This window comes from Ostrea edulis, chromosome 4 (genome assembly GCF_947568905.1).
Source record: "Ostrea edulis chromosome 4, xbOstEdul1.1, whole genome shotgun sequence".
In the NCBI taxonomy this organism is placed as follows: Eukaryota; Metazoa; Mollusca; class Bivalvia; order Ostreida; family Ostreidae; genus Ostrea; species Ostrea edulis.
This window is the reverse complement of record NC_079167.1, coordinates 21,782,816-21,800,644: the sequence shown is the minus strand read 5'-3', so window position 1 is coordinate 21,800,644 and position 17,829 is coordinate 21,782,816.

Below are 17,829 nucleotides of genomic sequence, written 5' to 3'. Positions count from 1 at the left end.
TGTTTTTCCAGTAAACCTCCAATTTCTTATTTCATGTGTGATGTTGACAGAATACCTAAAGGGCTCCGAATGTGCGAGTGCAAGGATTTCCACTGGACATACATTTTCTACAAAAAGGGTTTATTTTACTATACGTCACTCGCTAAAGAAGAAAGCATTATTTTTCACTTGCTGTTCGATCAAACAATAACGACGTCATGCCTATTGTAGTTCCTGGGAAATCCCTATCCCAAAATATCCAACTCGAAGAGTTTGGTTTGTGAGGAAGCTAAAGTTTGACATCCATACTCCATTTCATGTATCGATCTTTCATATTTACCAGCTCCGCATCGCACCAAAGTATCATATATATTGTCAGACCTCTGTAAGAAGCTACTATTAGAAAGTGACATTTACCAAAATTGGTTAAAGTTTTGTCCAAAAAAAAATGAAGTTTTAGCGAATCCCCCCGTTTATTTATAAATAATTGAGGGATCATTTTTTGGTATTTACTCCTATCAAGTGACAACATCTATTCATTTCGAATACTGTAGAATCGTTTTAATTCCTGGGGGCCAATGTTCGTGGGTAAGCAAAATTTCCCTATCGTCAGGACGACTCAACTATATAAATCTGCAATATTGTCTAAGAAATTCCAAGAGTCTTTAATTAACAAGTGAAAATAACGAACAGTAATGAATTTCATAATTCCTGTAATACATGCAACATTTAGAGAAGGGCAAACACGGATCCTTAGACACACCACAGGTGGGCCCAGGTGTATCAAAGGAGAAAGCATCCCCTAAATCCTGTGTCATGAACAGGTACACGGAATAATCCGTAATAAAAATCGTTATGTACAGAACGGCCCAGCAATTGGTATGAAACACATCAAACAACATTCGGTCTAATGACAGTTTGTATATTTGTAAATTAGATCGTTATAACGACCATAGAGTTTGCAAAATGCTGACTATAAACGAAACTTTTAAAATCCTATAATATCAATTGATATATCAGTAGCCTCCTCGTGATCATACGCTGAACATGCTCTTGCGTATAGAACTATGCAGTTGAGAGCCATAAACACCATATGGGAGTGGTAATGGAATATTACTATATTAATGTAGAAAGTGGATGATGGAGAAGCCGAAGTCATCCCGTTTTTCATAGTTTTTCATAAAGTGGACCTGTTAGTTTGCCGATAACATCTATGTTCAATAAAATATCCAAGTATGAAGCAGATATGGAAAATTCTGTGGTGTCTTTTATTTCGAGATCACAGGGATATACCAAATCGACACATGAATGAAATTCAGTAACTCTATCGATTGTATTCCATTTTGTTTTAAAATAGTAACGCAATCAGCATTGCCATTATTAAAGCAACGCAAAGAAGTAAGAATGCGTCTTTTGTGTCGAATGCTTTGTTTCTTTATTGACGAATATTATTACATGTAATAAGAAACTTCAACAATAAAAAAATGCAATTTCAAGTACAGTGTCAAAAGAAATTGATCTGTAACCCATAACCATTGAATGTAACAAGCGGTCAAGTTACTTCAATGTACAGCAGTCAAGAGAGTTACCGTATACATATTAAAAAGGAAAATATAGAAAAATAATGAAAATATACATATAGAAATCGGCAATCTGTAGTGCACACTAACGCAACCTAGCACCAACAGCGGACTTAGTGGTTTTTTCAACTCTTTATATGTATACTTTTTGGTTCGACACAGAATTGTGGTCATATGTTGGAGTTGTGGAATTAGTACTTATTCTCTGTTCGGTGTTCCGTTGGGCCAGCGGTCCAATACAAAGTTTTAGAGATCTTTTTATCGGCGTTAAATGAGAACAATGTTTCAGAAGGGAGGAAAATATTACTTCGAAGATAAAAAGTCAAATCATACCCATGGAACTTCGACATTTGGGTCAAAATGGCGTCGATTCGAATACAAGCGCGAGGAGTATTTCACAATTTTGAATCTCGTAAACAAAGTTCACGCCGTAAAAGCGCGTAAACCATGTTACACCCCAAATCGTCGGCCGTTCCAAATCGTCGCCGTCGAGGATTTGGGATGGGCGATGATTTGGGGTTTCTTATGGAACACTTCAAATAGTCGCCCGTCCTAAATCGTCGGCGGCGACGATTTGGGTATAACCTCACACCAGAAATTGTCGTCCACCTTGCTGCAACTATTTGGAAACATCATTTATATACAAACTGGCCCTTTTTTGTTAACTCCTTTTCTCATCCTTCTTCTTATTCGTCCCCATAAATGTGATCAACAGCATGTGTAAGATGCATGTACAAAATATTAGATAGTGAGGACAAGTGCTCTGGGACATGTTCTCAATAATATTCTCTCTATAAACGATTTTTTTTAATTAGAAGTATTAGAAAACTTTTATAGGTATCCCTATAGCTATACCTAACACACTACATTTTTGCCTTTACAAGAACATATCTGTGTATTCTCTTCTAGACATTGTGAGGACGTCCCCACTAAACAGGTTTCATATACATATATATATTTTATATATATATATATATATATATATATATATATATATATATATGAGTGCGGACAGACAAACACACCAAGATAATCCTATGTACTCCCATATAAGAGGGGGTACAATAAAATAACTTCCGTGTAATATATCCTTAAAACGTCAATAAATATTGGCGGGCGACGATTTAGGACGGGCGACGATTTAGGGTGTACTATAGTACATCCCAAATCGTCGCCCCTAATGATAGTGCAATCTTGCAACGATTTGGGATGCCGGGCGACGATTTGGGATGAGATCGATGTTTTAGGGTGTAACAAACCATATTTTCTCAATTACTCCTCAATTGTACCATGTCTCCTATGTTTGTATATTTGCTTAACACTGACGCTAAATATGACGTCACAAAGCACTTTTTACATCAATAAAAGCAACCTACAAAGGCTGTGTAAGCTTGCAATTGGTATGAATTTAATTTGGAAATCCTTTCTGAAATCGTTGGTGTAGATACATACAAAAAAAATTGATCTCAAGCTCTTGAAAGTCAATCGCGGTAAAGAAAAATCATTGAATTATTGAAGATCATCAATAAAAATTCAAGACATACCAGCTATTGAAGGTTATGACGTCACATCATTATTTATCTTTACAAATATTGGACACCATTGGGATGAACGGCGACTTAATTCGGCATTGCAAATCCGATAACGGATATATCAGTACTTTCGAGGCATGCACATAGAATCAGGGAGTGGGGAGGGAATGGTCCCCTTTCAACAACCATCATTTTCTATTATTTATACACCCCCTCCCCCCGACTTTTTATGGCAGAAGTGAATGGTGCGAATGCAAGTTAGAATTTATGCAGTGAATCCATGTGTTCTCCCCACCATTCAAGAAATCGGAGTTTGGGGAACATTTTCTTTGAGGCAATATATATATATATATATATATAACGCTACTACCACCCCCTTTATATAGGTATGGTGAGCCGTATGTCACTACTTAACCCATCTCCATGTATTTGAAATTTGAAAGATTTTGAATATCAGTCCAAAAAATATGTTAGGTTTCGTTTGTTTTGATTGATCTTTTTGTGAAGACATTTTCTTCAGCTCTCCCTTCTACTCCCTGAAAAACGATGTTTCCTCTCTTCAGTAAATCCGCATTACATCCCTCTACCACACACCAATATCGCCGGTTCATAATTTCGGTATCAAAACCAGTAAGGAAAATGAAGGATTGTTAGCTAAACCGGAAGTAAGCATACCTAGGTAATCGCCAAATCACGTGACTTAGGTATATTCTAAAACAGAAAATATTTCCCGTGTTCAGTGAATAGGCGAATCAGATATCTAAAATCGTGTAACAAGATGCTAAGATGATTTGGCAGCTGTCCGTACATGCCCCGCTAACTTTGGATATTTTTTGTGTCCTGTTATGGATATAGATACTACTACCAATACTTTTTGTTTCGTCCTCAAACACGGTCACACTGTATGACATATTACAATCATTATATCACCTTTTTAAAGTGGTATCACCGAATTTCAATGAATACCGAATGGCTCCTCACAGTCTCAAGTATTCTGAAAAGTATGTCGCATGTGCTAAACATGTATTGTTAAAGTATGCGAATGATTTAATCTTAAAACCTATAATGTAATGAACTTAAAACTCCTCTATTTATCAATCTAAAGTATTGCATTTGTAATCGCCAATGAAAAGGAGGCATATTTTCCGGCAGGTGCTATATTTGAAGGACCGGATACATCAGGGAAACTGACTTCCGCTAAGAAAGTGTACTTTCCAGTATAAATCTCTCCCACAGATTTGATCACCTCTTGCCAGTTATCACGTTCGACCTCCCTCCCGATACACAAAGATTAAGAGCTGCTTCGACAAAGAGGTGAATATTGAAGACCTGTTTAACTCACCTCACGTATCAATAACCTTCGCAATACAATTTCTACGTTGCTTATTGGTTAACCACACACTTACCCAACGTCTACATAGGCAAGAAGTGACAGATCCAGTTTCTCGTGGACAAGGCACTTCCTCGCCCAGCTCTCTGTGATATCAGCAGACAATCTTGATTATTCTGTAACTCAATCTTCACTTAACGTCCAATAATGTCGACAGTAAGACCTGGCATTCCAGCCTCGTTATTGATCCGGACGGTGGGCTGGAGAGATGTTAGACCTGCAGACATATAGTCGATTTACGGAAAACAAATTGTTTAAACAGATATATTATAAGACAATTCAAAATATTTAAATTTTCAGTGTTTTTACCTTCGATATCTTTACCAAATTGAAACGACGGTCATTTCCACATGAACGTGAACAACGTGAGTATGAATTTTGGGGTATACAGTACTGCTATTTTAACGGCTGAGAATATTCCAGCAGAAAAAAAGCAAAATGTAAAAAAAAATAATTCATTTTTGAATATACATTAGGCTATGAACAATAGCACTTCACACCAGCATACTTTTCAGGAAGCCCTAACAGGCTTCATAAAATATGCTGGTTTAAAGCGCCGTAGTTCATGACCTCATTTATAAGCGCAATAAAAAAACATTGGGTTACATTTATTTGGCGTTTATGGACACGGCTGATAATACAAACAAGTTCGGACCTCCAGAACAACGAGTAGGCCCAGCAGCACAATCTCAACAACATTCAACATTTCAACATTTCAATGCAAAATCATAACTTTATGTGACCTTGACCCTGGGAGATGCAGAAATCATGGTCAAAGAATAGAAGGTTCAATTCGTTGTTTGGTTGATTGATTTTATATTGTTGATTTTATATTGTTTCATGGCCGTAGGAACCGGGAAGGGGGGGGGGGGCACGGGGGAACCCAATATTTTTCCCCAAAAAAAAATATTCATAGAGTAAAATTCACATATATTGTAATGTATAATTATTTTTAAGCAGAAAGTTCATCTAATTCAATGAGAATCAGAGTCAGTCAGTGTGACAGTCCTTTAGCTTAAATAAAAAAAATATTATGAAAAGCACTTAATGCCTTAACATTTCTTAGGGCATCATCCAAAAGGTCGTAATCATGAGGTAATGGTTCGGTTCTCGTTCCCAGCTCCGCATCTGGCGTCAAACCTATGATATGTAGTGACTTTTCCTTTGCCAAGTGCCCGGCACTAGTGTCGTTTAAAGTCCTTTACTGGTATTTGTTGACGACTCATACGAGTGAAAAATCTCGCAAGGGACGACTGATCAAAAGGTATCTAATATGTGTGACCTTGACTAACTTTCAAGGTCTAATAATTCATTAGATAGCTTGTTCATAGAAACTTCGTCTTGATACAAAAATGTCTATGCCCAACTGCCCTAATACCAGTTCAACGTTTGTATATATTTAAAATCTTTTTTAAAGCTAATATGATGAATTGTTGACTTTTTTATCATCACAGTTTTTATGATAAAGGTAAACCCGACAGTGTGTGAAGTACTATTTATCAGTGACGTAACACCCCCAATGTGACGTAGGTCATGACGTGTAACAACTTTTTCAAAGCTTGTAAAGTCTCAGGCTGTCAAGACCTGTTTCATTCTTGGTCCAAGAGTAGACACTATCGTATCAGTGTAAGATCAACCTTCCGCACAGTTTTAACTTTGATTATATTTCACAATGTATGCCCAGACGGACGAAAGAAAGGCATTTTTCGAAAAAGTGCACGAAGAAGCAAGGAATGCAGGGAAAAAAAAGGGATGGGGAGCACTAAGTTTTCTTGTTAGAGTCAAAGGGCCAATTTTTAAGAAATATCCTCTTCCAACAAGCATACATAATTTCCCAACTTCGAATATTCGAAAAGATGCTGTTTCCTCAGAGCTTTATCCAAATGATGCTCCTTCTGAGCTTATCCCGATTCAGATATATGGTGATGGCAATTGTTTATTCAGAACTCTCTCTTTTTTTTGTGTTTGGACATGAGGACAATTTTAAGGAAATGAGGGTACGAATTGTGTTTTAACTTGTTTCAAACCTGAAGCGCTACACGAATGAAAACACTTTTGGGACCATGTCCACAAACAAAAGTTCACTTCAATATGAGTTTAATTACTGGTGATTTGATTGCTTCGTTACAAAAGGAAACAATAAAAACAACCCAGAACGGTTACTATTCAAACCTTTTACATATGTTTGTAGCTTCTAACGTTTTGCAGAAACCAATCATGTCGATTTTCCCCGAGGTGCAAAACCCTGGTGTAAACAGACAAGATCATAATCAGCTTATTGTTCCTCTTGACCGTGCTGATGCTAAAGAATATTAGGATGCTATCCACATCATGTGGACTCAAACAATTGCTACAAAAATAGATGGTTGGACACCTAATCATTTTGTTGACTGTTTTCACAAGCATGAGGAACCTCTTTCAAAGCGTTCGATGTTATCCTTTGCGGATTCTGAACCTCATCGCTCATTTGAACCAAAACAATCACAAGATAGTCCTTCCCCACTCTTGGAGTCTAACACAAATGAGGAGTCTATTAAAACAGGTAAATTGGGGAGAAATGCAAACAAAGAAACAAACAAACATGTTAAGGTTGCTTCCTTTATTGATTCTTCTTCTTCTTCAGATGATGATATCTCAGAAATATCAGTTTAAAAGGCCCAGGTTGTACATGAAAAATGGCATAAACCAGAGATCGGTAGTACCCCAAATCAGCCACGGAATATTTTCTTTCCAGCAAAAACGTTTGGTAGAAAGATGAGATCTTTCAATGCCTACTGGTTTGATCGGTGGTCTTGGTTACATTATGTAGAAATCAAAGATGTTGTATTCTGTTTTCCTTGCATAAAATCATTTCAGAAGTAGACTCTCAGTTGTCAAAAGAAAGTAAAAGCTTTCATATCAAGTGGTTTTAAAAACTGGAAAAAAGCAACCACAAAATTCGCCGCACACGAGAAAAGTGATTGCCATAAAGAGGCAATGGAACGGGAGTTTACGATAAAGGAGAAGGTTAAAGATGTTGGAGAATGTCTTTCAAAGACGCACGAAGTCGAGAAGAAGTTTAACAGAGAATTTGCTTAAAATCACAAACATTTTGAAGTTTCTTGCTCGACAAGGAATTGCTCTTCGGGGTGACAAACACGAGAAAAACTCCAACTTTAATCAACTTCTCATGCTAGAGGCTAAACGCGACCCCCAGCTTCAGGAATGGCTACAACGCAAGACAAATAAGTATGTTGCTCCAGATATACAAAATGAAATTTTGCAGGTGATGGGGTTGCAGGTTTTGCGACAAATTGTTGCTTTCATCAAATCGTCTGAATTCTTTTCAATAATGGCAGACGAAACACGAGATATTTCCAACAAAGAGCAACTTGTTTTATGCATTCGATGGGTTGATCAAAATCTTACCGCTCATGAAGTTTTATTAGGGATGTACTGTCTTTCTGACATTGGGGCTAATTCAATAACCCTAGTAATTAAAGACGCCCTTTTGAGGTTCGATCTGCCTATCAACAAAGTACAAGGCCAGTGTTATGACATGGCTGCTTCTATGGCTGATTCAAAGACAGGTGTTGCAACACAAATTCATGCACTTGAACCCAGAACCCTTTACATACACTGGTATGGTCATGCTCTTAACCTAGCTTGCAGTGATTCTATTAAGGGATGCAAGTTGCTTAGAGACACCCTGGACATTGCAAAGGATATAACAAAGTTGATTAAAGAATCTCCAAGAAGGGAGATGATTTTCAATACATTAAAAAAACGCCCAAAATCTAGATAAAACGTCAGCGGGAATAAGGGTTTTGTGTCCCACAAAATGGACAATAAAAGCCGACACATTTTTGAGCATTTTGTCAAACTATGAAATTCTAAGAAATGTTTGGGATGAAAGCCTCCAATACGTGCATGAGGTAGAAATGAGAAACAGAATTAGGGGAGTGGCTGCTTATATGTGCAGGTTTGATTTCTTCTTTGGGTGTTTACTGAGTGAAAAACTTTTACGTTATAGTGATAATTTGGCAAGGGCTCTGCAGGCTCCAAATCTCTCGGCGAGTGATGGTAAAAAATGGCATCAACGACAATGAGTGCTTTGCAAAGTCTCCGAGATGAGATAATCTTCACTCAGTTTTACGAGGAAGTTGTTGAAAAAGCAAAACAGATGAACATCGATGATCCTGTTCTTCCTAGAAAACGCAAAATTCCTCGTAAACTTGATGATGGGACAGCAGCACATACTTTTTCATCGTGTGCAGATATGTATAGGAAAGATTTCTACGAGGCATTAGATCTGCTTTTAGCTGGCATAAAATCTAGATTTGACCAACCAGGTTACAAAGCTTATGTTAATCTTGAAAACCTCGTAATTAAGGCTTGCACAGGTAAAACGTTTGAAGAGGAATTCAATTTTGTCACGACCCTATATGATACAGATTTGAAGCCAAAGGATCTTCACTGCCAGGTTATAATGTTAAAGACTGTTTTGCCAAAAGACTTTACGCCAGATATACCAAGTGTGGTTGAATTTTTCAGACATTCAAATGAAAAAAGTCTGTTTGCCGAGATCCTCAAAATTCTCAAACTAATTTTGGTACTTCCTGCAACTGACGTTACCAGTGAGCGCTCATTCAGCGCCTTGAAAAGATTGAAAACATCACTGAGATCAACAATGAGTCAAATACGAACAAACAATTTGCTTTTATTGCATGTTCATAAAAATGAGACTGATGAACTGAATCCAGAAAAAATAGTTGAGGAGTTCGTAAGTGAAAGTGAACACAGACTGGCGATTTTTGGAAAGTTTACCGAGTACTATATACCTTATGACTCAGAAATGATTGATAACAAAATGATAAAGATATAAACAAAACAAAAAAAAGATAAAAAAAGATATAACTGCCAGGTTATAATGTTAAAGACTGTTTTGCCAAAAGACTTTACGCCAGATATACCAAGTGTGGTTGAATTTTTCAGACATTCAAATGAAAAAAGTCTGTTTGCCGAGATCCTCAAAATTCTCAAACTAATTTTGGTACTTCCTGCAACTGACGTTACCAGTGAGCGCTCATTCAGCGCCTTGAAAAGATTGAAAACATCACTGAGATCAACAATGAGTCAAATACGAACAAACAATTTGCTTTTATTGCATGTTCATAAAAATGAGACTGATGAACTGAATCCAGAAAAAATAGTTGAGGAGTTCGTAAGTGAAAGTGAACACTGACTGGCGATTTTTGGAAAGTTTACCGAGTACTAAATACCTTATGACTCAGAAATGATTGATAACAAAATGATAAAGATATAAACAAAACAAAAAAAGATAAAAAAAAAAAAAAAAAAATCCTTAACACCCCCCTCCAAAAAAAACCCCCAAACAAAACTTAAAATTAAAGTTGAGGGGTTTTCTGGGGAAACTAATGAGATTCTATGTACATAATTAGATTTATGTACATGACGTACACCTCACTACTTGCACATATTTATGCAGTTATCTTTTTACTAATGGTTTTGTCGATATCACTTTGTCGTAAATTACTTTGGTGTGGTGTCCCCCCCCCCCCCCCCAAGTGAAAGTGCTTCCTACGGGCCTGTGTTTAACACCCCTCTAGAGAATATTTCACTCATATGGAGATGTTACCGTTGTCGGTGAAGGGCTGCACAAGTTTGACCTATGTTCGGCTCTACGGCCTTTGAGCAGGGAGGGATCTTTATCTGTAACACGGGACACCACTCAGATTGACCTTCGGTTGGACACCACTCGGACTGACCGTCGGTCAGATACCATTCAAACTGACCGTCGTTAGGACACCTCAGATTGACCGTTGGTCGGATACCACTAATATTGCCCGTTATGATCAGTCGGACAACATTAGATTGACCGTTAGTTTGACATCGAAAATATCATTTTTACATACGCTTAGAGAGTAAGGGTAGATTTTATGTATAGATATAAGCTTATGATCATTGTTTATATTATTCTATTGTTCTAACACACGTTATTTTATTGGTCTGCACAGCGTTCCGTGTTCAGCACAATACTATGTACGTGTCAAAATCTGTAACATGCAAGAGGATTAATAACTTAGAGTTCCACACAATCTACTTAGAATTCAGTCAAATTTTTTGTATGTATGTAACCGCTGTTTGAACAATATAGAAATCACTGTAATAGTTTTTTTTTTTTAAATATTCGTATATTTCATGATTATATAAGAGTGTCTTTAATGCCTTGCTATGTATGCAATATAGTAAACATGTACTGACATAATGATTAGGATTGTCTCAGTTCTGTTGATAGTTGTCATGGAGATGTGATGTTATAGTTGGGTGTTATATAATACACTGGGGGTAATTCTGTATGGACGTTGATAGTTGTCATGGAGATTTTATAGTTGGGTGTTACATAATACAATGGGGGTAATTCTGTATGGACGTTGATAGTTGTCATGGAGATTTTATAGTTGGGTGTTATATAATACACTGGGGGTAATTCTGTATGGACGTTGATAGTTGTCATGGAGATGTTATAGTTGGGTGTTATATAATACACAGGGGGTAATTATGTATGGACGTTGATAGTTGTCATGGAGATGTGATGTTAGTTGGGTGTTATATAATACACTGGGGGTAATTCTGTATGGACGTTGATAGTTGTCATGGAGATGTGATGTTATAGTTGGGTGTTATATAATACACTGGGGTATGCAATTAAGGACACTTGCTACAAGTAAAAAACAAACAAAAACAAACCCCAAACAAATAGATGCCTGAGTTGTTATATACTTTTGGCTTAGTTTGGTTGCAAAACGTAAATAGATAAAATTCATTGAAAATAAGGGACTTGTAAATTTTCTATATCAAATGTTCAGAACTTGAACTATATTACTCCATGCTATGTAACTCTACCAATTTATTGAGAAATCATCCCATACGGTGAATAAATGGTATTCGTTTTACTTGTACAAAATCAACTTGGTTTCAATTTTCATTGTTTGGGGAGGGGAATTGTTTGTGGCAAGTATCCTAAAAATAGTCTCCATTATCATTTTTCCTGATACATTTATGACTGCAATCAGTCATTGTAGTTTTCTGTAAAATTCAGAAAGAATAGCACCACGATATAAAAGTTACCGAGATTTGGCAAAAACTATTTAAATCTTACTAAGAGAATGACAACTCGATATAAAGGTTACCTAGAGAATGACAATACGATATAAAGGTTACTAACAGAATGACAATACGATATAAACCATGCTGAAAGAATGACAACACGTGTAAAGGTTACCTAGACAATGACAACACCATATAAACGTTACAATGACAACACGATATAAACGTTACCTAGAGGATGACAACACGATATAAACGTTACCTAGACAATGACAACACGATATAAACGTTACCTAGACAATGACAACACGATATAAACGTTACCTAGACAATGAGAACACGATATAAACGTTACCTAGACAATGACAACACGATATAAAGGTTATTTAGAGAATTACAACACGACATAAACATTACCTAGAGAATGACAACACGATATAAACATTACCTAGACAATGACAACACGATATAAACATTACCTAGAGAATGACAACACGATATAAAGGTTATCTAGAGAATTACAACACGATATAAACATTACCTAGAGAATGACAACACGATATAAACATTACCTAGACAATGACAACACGATATAAACATTACCTAGAGAATGACAACACGATATAAACATTACCTAGAGAATGACAACACGATATAAACGTTACCTAGAAAATGACAACACGATATAAACGTTACCTAGAGAATGACAACACGATATAAAGGTTACCTAGAGAATTACAACACGATTTAAACATTACTTAAAGAATGACAACACAATATTAAGGTTATCTAGAAAATGACAACACGATGTAAACGTTACTTAAAGAATGACAACACGATATAAAGGTTACTAAGAGAATGACAACATAATATAAACGTTACCTAGAGAATGACAACACGATATAAACGTTACCTAGAGAATGACAACACGATATAAACATTACTTAAAGAATGACAACACGATATAAAGGTTACTCTGAGAATGACAACACGATCTAAACGTTACCTAGAGAATGACAACACGATATAAACGTTACCTAGACAATGACAACATAATATAAACGTTACCTAAAGAATGACAACACGATATAAAGGTTACTCTGAGAATGACAACACGATATAAACGTTACCTAGAGAATGACAACACGATATAAACGTTACCTAGACAATGACAACATGATATAAACGTTACTTAAAGAATGACAACACGATATAAAGGTTACTCTGAGAATGACAACACGATATAAACGTTACCTAGAGAATGACAACACGATATAAACGTTACCTAGACAATGACAACATAATATAAACGTTACCTAAAGAATGACAACATGATATAAACGTTACCTTGAGAATGATAACACGATATAAAGGTTACATAAAGAATGACAACAGGATATGAACGTTACCTAGAGAATTACAACACTGGGCCCTATATAAAGATTATCTAGAGAATGACAACACAATATGAACGTTACCTAGAGAATGACAACACGATATAAACGTTACCTAGAGATTGAAAACACAATATAATGGTCACTAAGAGAATGACAACTCGATATAAAGCAATCGGATCACGCGCTCGTCCTTTTCCGTAACCGGTAAGAAGACGTGGATCGGCGCAAGAATTTGCATCAAATCGATGCATTTCTTCGCCGGAAGCGCTCCCGTGGATGAGGTTAAAAGGCCAGAACCGAAACCCTGTATAATGTGTTATTTAGATTTTCACCACAAATTCAGTTTAGGTATCACTAACGTCTTATTCACTCTAATACATAAACATACAAGTGGAAATTGATAGTGGTAAAATACCGTGGATGTTTATGATATCTTAGATGCATTTGAAAGTTCACGTTTTATAGTGTAACGTACGACTGTGGCGTCATAGTTACGTTTATGTATACGTAGCAAACAACTTTGATGGCGTTGATCCACATACGAGGTTCATTTGCGGTTACGGAAATAGCCGAGTAGTTACGATTGGATATAAAGGTTACCGAGAGAATGACAACACGATATAAAGGTTACCTAGAGAATGACAACACGATATAAAGGTTACCTAGAGAATGACAACACGATATAAACGTTACCTGGAGAATGACAACACAATATTAAGGTTATCTAGAGAATGACAACACGATATAAAGGTTATCTAGAGAATGACAACACGATATAAAGGTTACCTAGACAATGACAACACGTTAAACGTTACCTAGACAATGACAACACGATATAAACGTTACCTAGACAATGACAACACGATATAAAGGTTATCTAGAGAATGACAACACGATATAAAGGTTACCTAGACAATGACAACACGATATAAAGGTAATCTAGAGAATGACAACTCGATATAAACGTTACTAAGAGAATGACAACTCGATGTATAGGTTACTGAGATAATGGTAATATGAAAATTAACGAGAAAACTAACAGCTTCAGATGTCTTGATGATTTGACATCTGACTTTCTCTAAAAATTATGCTATAATCCATATTGTAGAAAGCATGAAAATGTCGCCTAACGTATAATAGAAATAACCCACCCACGCGATGCCTGCTTGTTTTATATCTCTTGTTTGATGAAAAGATAGATGATTATTTATTGTCAGTCAATATTGAAACCGCTTTAAGTCGTGACAGGTCTGTGTGTTGAGAGACCAATAATATGTTGGAGATTTCTCTCTGATGTATAATAATCTCGTCAGGCTGGCTAATCAATACTTATACTTAGGTATGTACATGTAAACCGAACCCGATGTGTATATCAAAGAACATGTTTCACAGATCAAGTTTTGTAATGAAACCTTCCAAAATAAGATATACGTGTTCTGCCATGGGGGTATCTACTGACGACATTGACAGCAAGGTGAACGAAATGCTGCAAACTTTTTCACAGAATAAAAGAGTTCCCAGACTTCAGGTGTTTTCACAAGATGGACAATATTTCACGTTAAACAACACTGTATTGCATCTTTGTCGCACGTTGGAGAAGCGAGGGGATATAAAGACAGTTCGTATGGAAATCGTCCCCAAAAGCAAAGTTCCGGAAGGCATCAGTAGGCTGCTAGAAACGGAAGCGGGACCTTCCGGAAACGGGTCTAATATTATAAAGCAAGGTGGGTAATTTTGTGAGGGGGTGGGTGGGGTTGGGGTGGGGTTAATGATTTATTCACAGTTGATTTGTCTAGAATTTAAGGTGGTAAGGTTTTGGTTCGGACAAGTACTTGGGTATAAGATTCTAGGGTGGGGATCGGGAGTTAAGATTGTAAGATTTGAGTTGGTAATAGGAGTTAAGATTACAGGAATTTCGTTGGGAATGAGAGTTCAAAGTTGAAGTGTGGTTTGTGTTGAAAGGTTAGGTAGGGTTTGGACTAGAATTAGGTTGTAGGGTTTGTGTTGGGACTAAGATTTAAGGTTGTAGGGCTAGGTTTAAAAACTTTTGAGGATACGTCTTAACTGCAAACGTAACAGAATTCAGAAGATAATTATATTTTGAAATAGACACTTCTCTGGGGACCACTTTAGATGTTCTACTCCTATTTCTTTAACAAAAACAAAATCAAAACAAAAAATCGAACGAATATTTTTTTCTTTTCCTTGTATGTGACTGTGTTCTATGTCGTTAGGTATCTTGTTACACCAGCGTTATTATAGAGAAAAAGTCTGAGTTGATCAAAGAAATAACAGTCAATACATAATGTATGCTAAATTCTAGAATTCAGTATCTCATTGGATTTGCCTGATCTTAATGGTTACGCTTAAAAAAGAGACAGACATATTAGCGTGTTACCATATTCATGAAGAATTTTTAAAATATTGAATGACTGTCACAGTATTCTTTTCATCGTGGCCCTTTCTTGGACCCTGGTGGGAGGTTTTAAGTGTGGTTTGAACAAACTTCAATCTTTCTGAAAATAACACGTTTCTATACTTATTTCAAAAATTATATCTTAAGTTCTTTAGAAGAAATAAAGAAAGAAATTGAATTTTTTAACCTTTGGACCCCTACTGTGGCCCTTTTCTATAGGGTTGTCTTTTCTGGTGCAGTGGTTTTTGAGATGAAAAGTTTTATAGACCCACTCCCAATTTACAGTTTCTTCTAATTATTTCCTTCTTCTTTTTTTTTTTTTAAAAAAGGTGTATGTCCCTTCGTTTTGATATATTTGAATTCCCTTTAACCGAAGACTTCTGATACGGATTAAATTATTAGCGATATTCAATTTTAGTGATCTCAACACCCTTGCTAATAATGACAAAATTAAATCCTCCCTAAATTTCTGATTATACGATATTTGAATTCCCTTTAACAAGAGATAGTTCTTGTCATTTCTGCCGGTTGTAATCAGTGGTTCTGAAGGAAAAGATTATCAAAAGATACCAGCCTTTCTTCACTGTTTTGCAATTATTTCCCTTTGGAATAATTTGTGGTCCTTTATTTTAAAAAAGGGTTAAATACCCAAGGATACATACTGCCAAGTTTGGGTAAAATTGGCTAAGTGATTCTGTCAGTATATCATCGTTTTCCTACTTTGTCAAACTTCGCGCCCCTCCTGTGACTCGATCCGAGGGTTACCATTTCAAAAACTTGAATCTAAACAATACAGCAAATATTTCTGGTAACTACTGGCAATCCTGGTGTCGTACTTCTTTTTTTAAAGACATCCACCCAACCTTCAATTTTTCTTAATCATCTCCCTCGTAAAAGGGGCGTGGTCCTTCAATTACATAAACCTGAATTCCCTTTACCCAAGAATATTTTCTGCTAAATCTGGTTGAAATTGTGAAAGTGGTTCCGGATAAAATGATAAGAATGTGAAAAGTTTTAATGATACGACAACGACAGATAAGGTTGAATTTCGATTAGAAAAAGACATTGAGTTTAGAAGGCAATGCTCGATACTAGTATGAATCAGAATCGTTGTTATATGATATCATATGAATATAATATATAGATGTTTCATTATTGGGAAAAAGGTACATCCATTATCTGTCGGTAGCGTGATGTAAATGGTAAACTTTCAGTCGAATACTTATCTAATTTTTATTCGTAGCTTCGTGTATGCTGTGGGCGATATGCCATTCTAGTAATTAACGCGTCGTGGTTCTTCGTCTTTGGTATTATCGATAAATGATTACCGCTAACCAGATCAGAAATATTATTCAGACTTCTTATTCATTTTCAAAACAAATCTTGATTTTAAAGTTACATCATACTAGTACATACTATAATTTGTTCCAACATAAAACGCACAAAAGGCGAGTTTCCCTTCTATGATGTAGTGATATCTATGTCGTTTCCCCCCCCCCCCCCCTTTCTTTTAAATTGTATTATACAAAATGTACAAATCTTTAATAAATAGTAATAAACGGCAAATTGTTAAGTGTATAAAGAAATATCTATTTATTTCCAATGGCTTGCCAATGTTATCTATACAAATTGTAATATGTCATTTCCTCATGAATGTGCTGCAGTTGTGATGAATGCGCGTATGAATCTTGATAAATATAGTACGTCTACTTGAACGGCTAGGGATTCCGACAGAAATGAAAGAATATAAATATAAGAAATAATTTCATCTTTAAAAATACATGTACATGCTAATGCGTTTCGTGAAACATCCCGGCGTGAAGCGTCGGAGTTCATACCCTCATGCATTTTCAAGAATGAAATTCATTTCTTAAATCAGCTAGAATTAAAGTGGCTTGGCTTACTCCCATGAATATTTCCATAATAGCTTACATAATTGAATCGGATTCTTCTAAGCTATCAGAACGAAGTACATTGATTGATTGTGGTTTTACGCCGTTTTAGCAATATTTCACCTGAAATTTAATAAGTAAATAATTTACCCCAATATTTTTATGTTTATCATGTCATTAATTAGGCAGACTACCTTGTTCATTTGAAGCCATGAGAAATACGAGGGCTGTTCGATATGTAATGTGTATTGTACCACAGTGCGGTAACGCTTTGCACGATTTCGTGGATGATGATACTCTTGAATAGCTCTATCCAATACCTTTCCAACGGTATAAACACGAGCCTTCAGTTCCACATAGTTTTAAACGTATAGTCATTTCAATAGAGCCAGTCGTTTACCACTGTTGTAAAAATGGTTGGGAAACGGTTTGAGAATATTGAAGAAATTAGAGTTTATATAAAAGTTCGCACAAAACTCGGTCATTCGGTAATGCTGATTTTTACTGAATTGGGGGAAGTTTGTGGGTCTGAT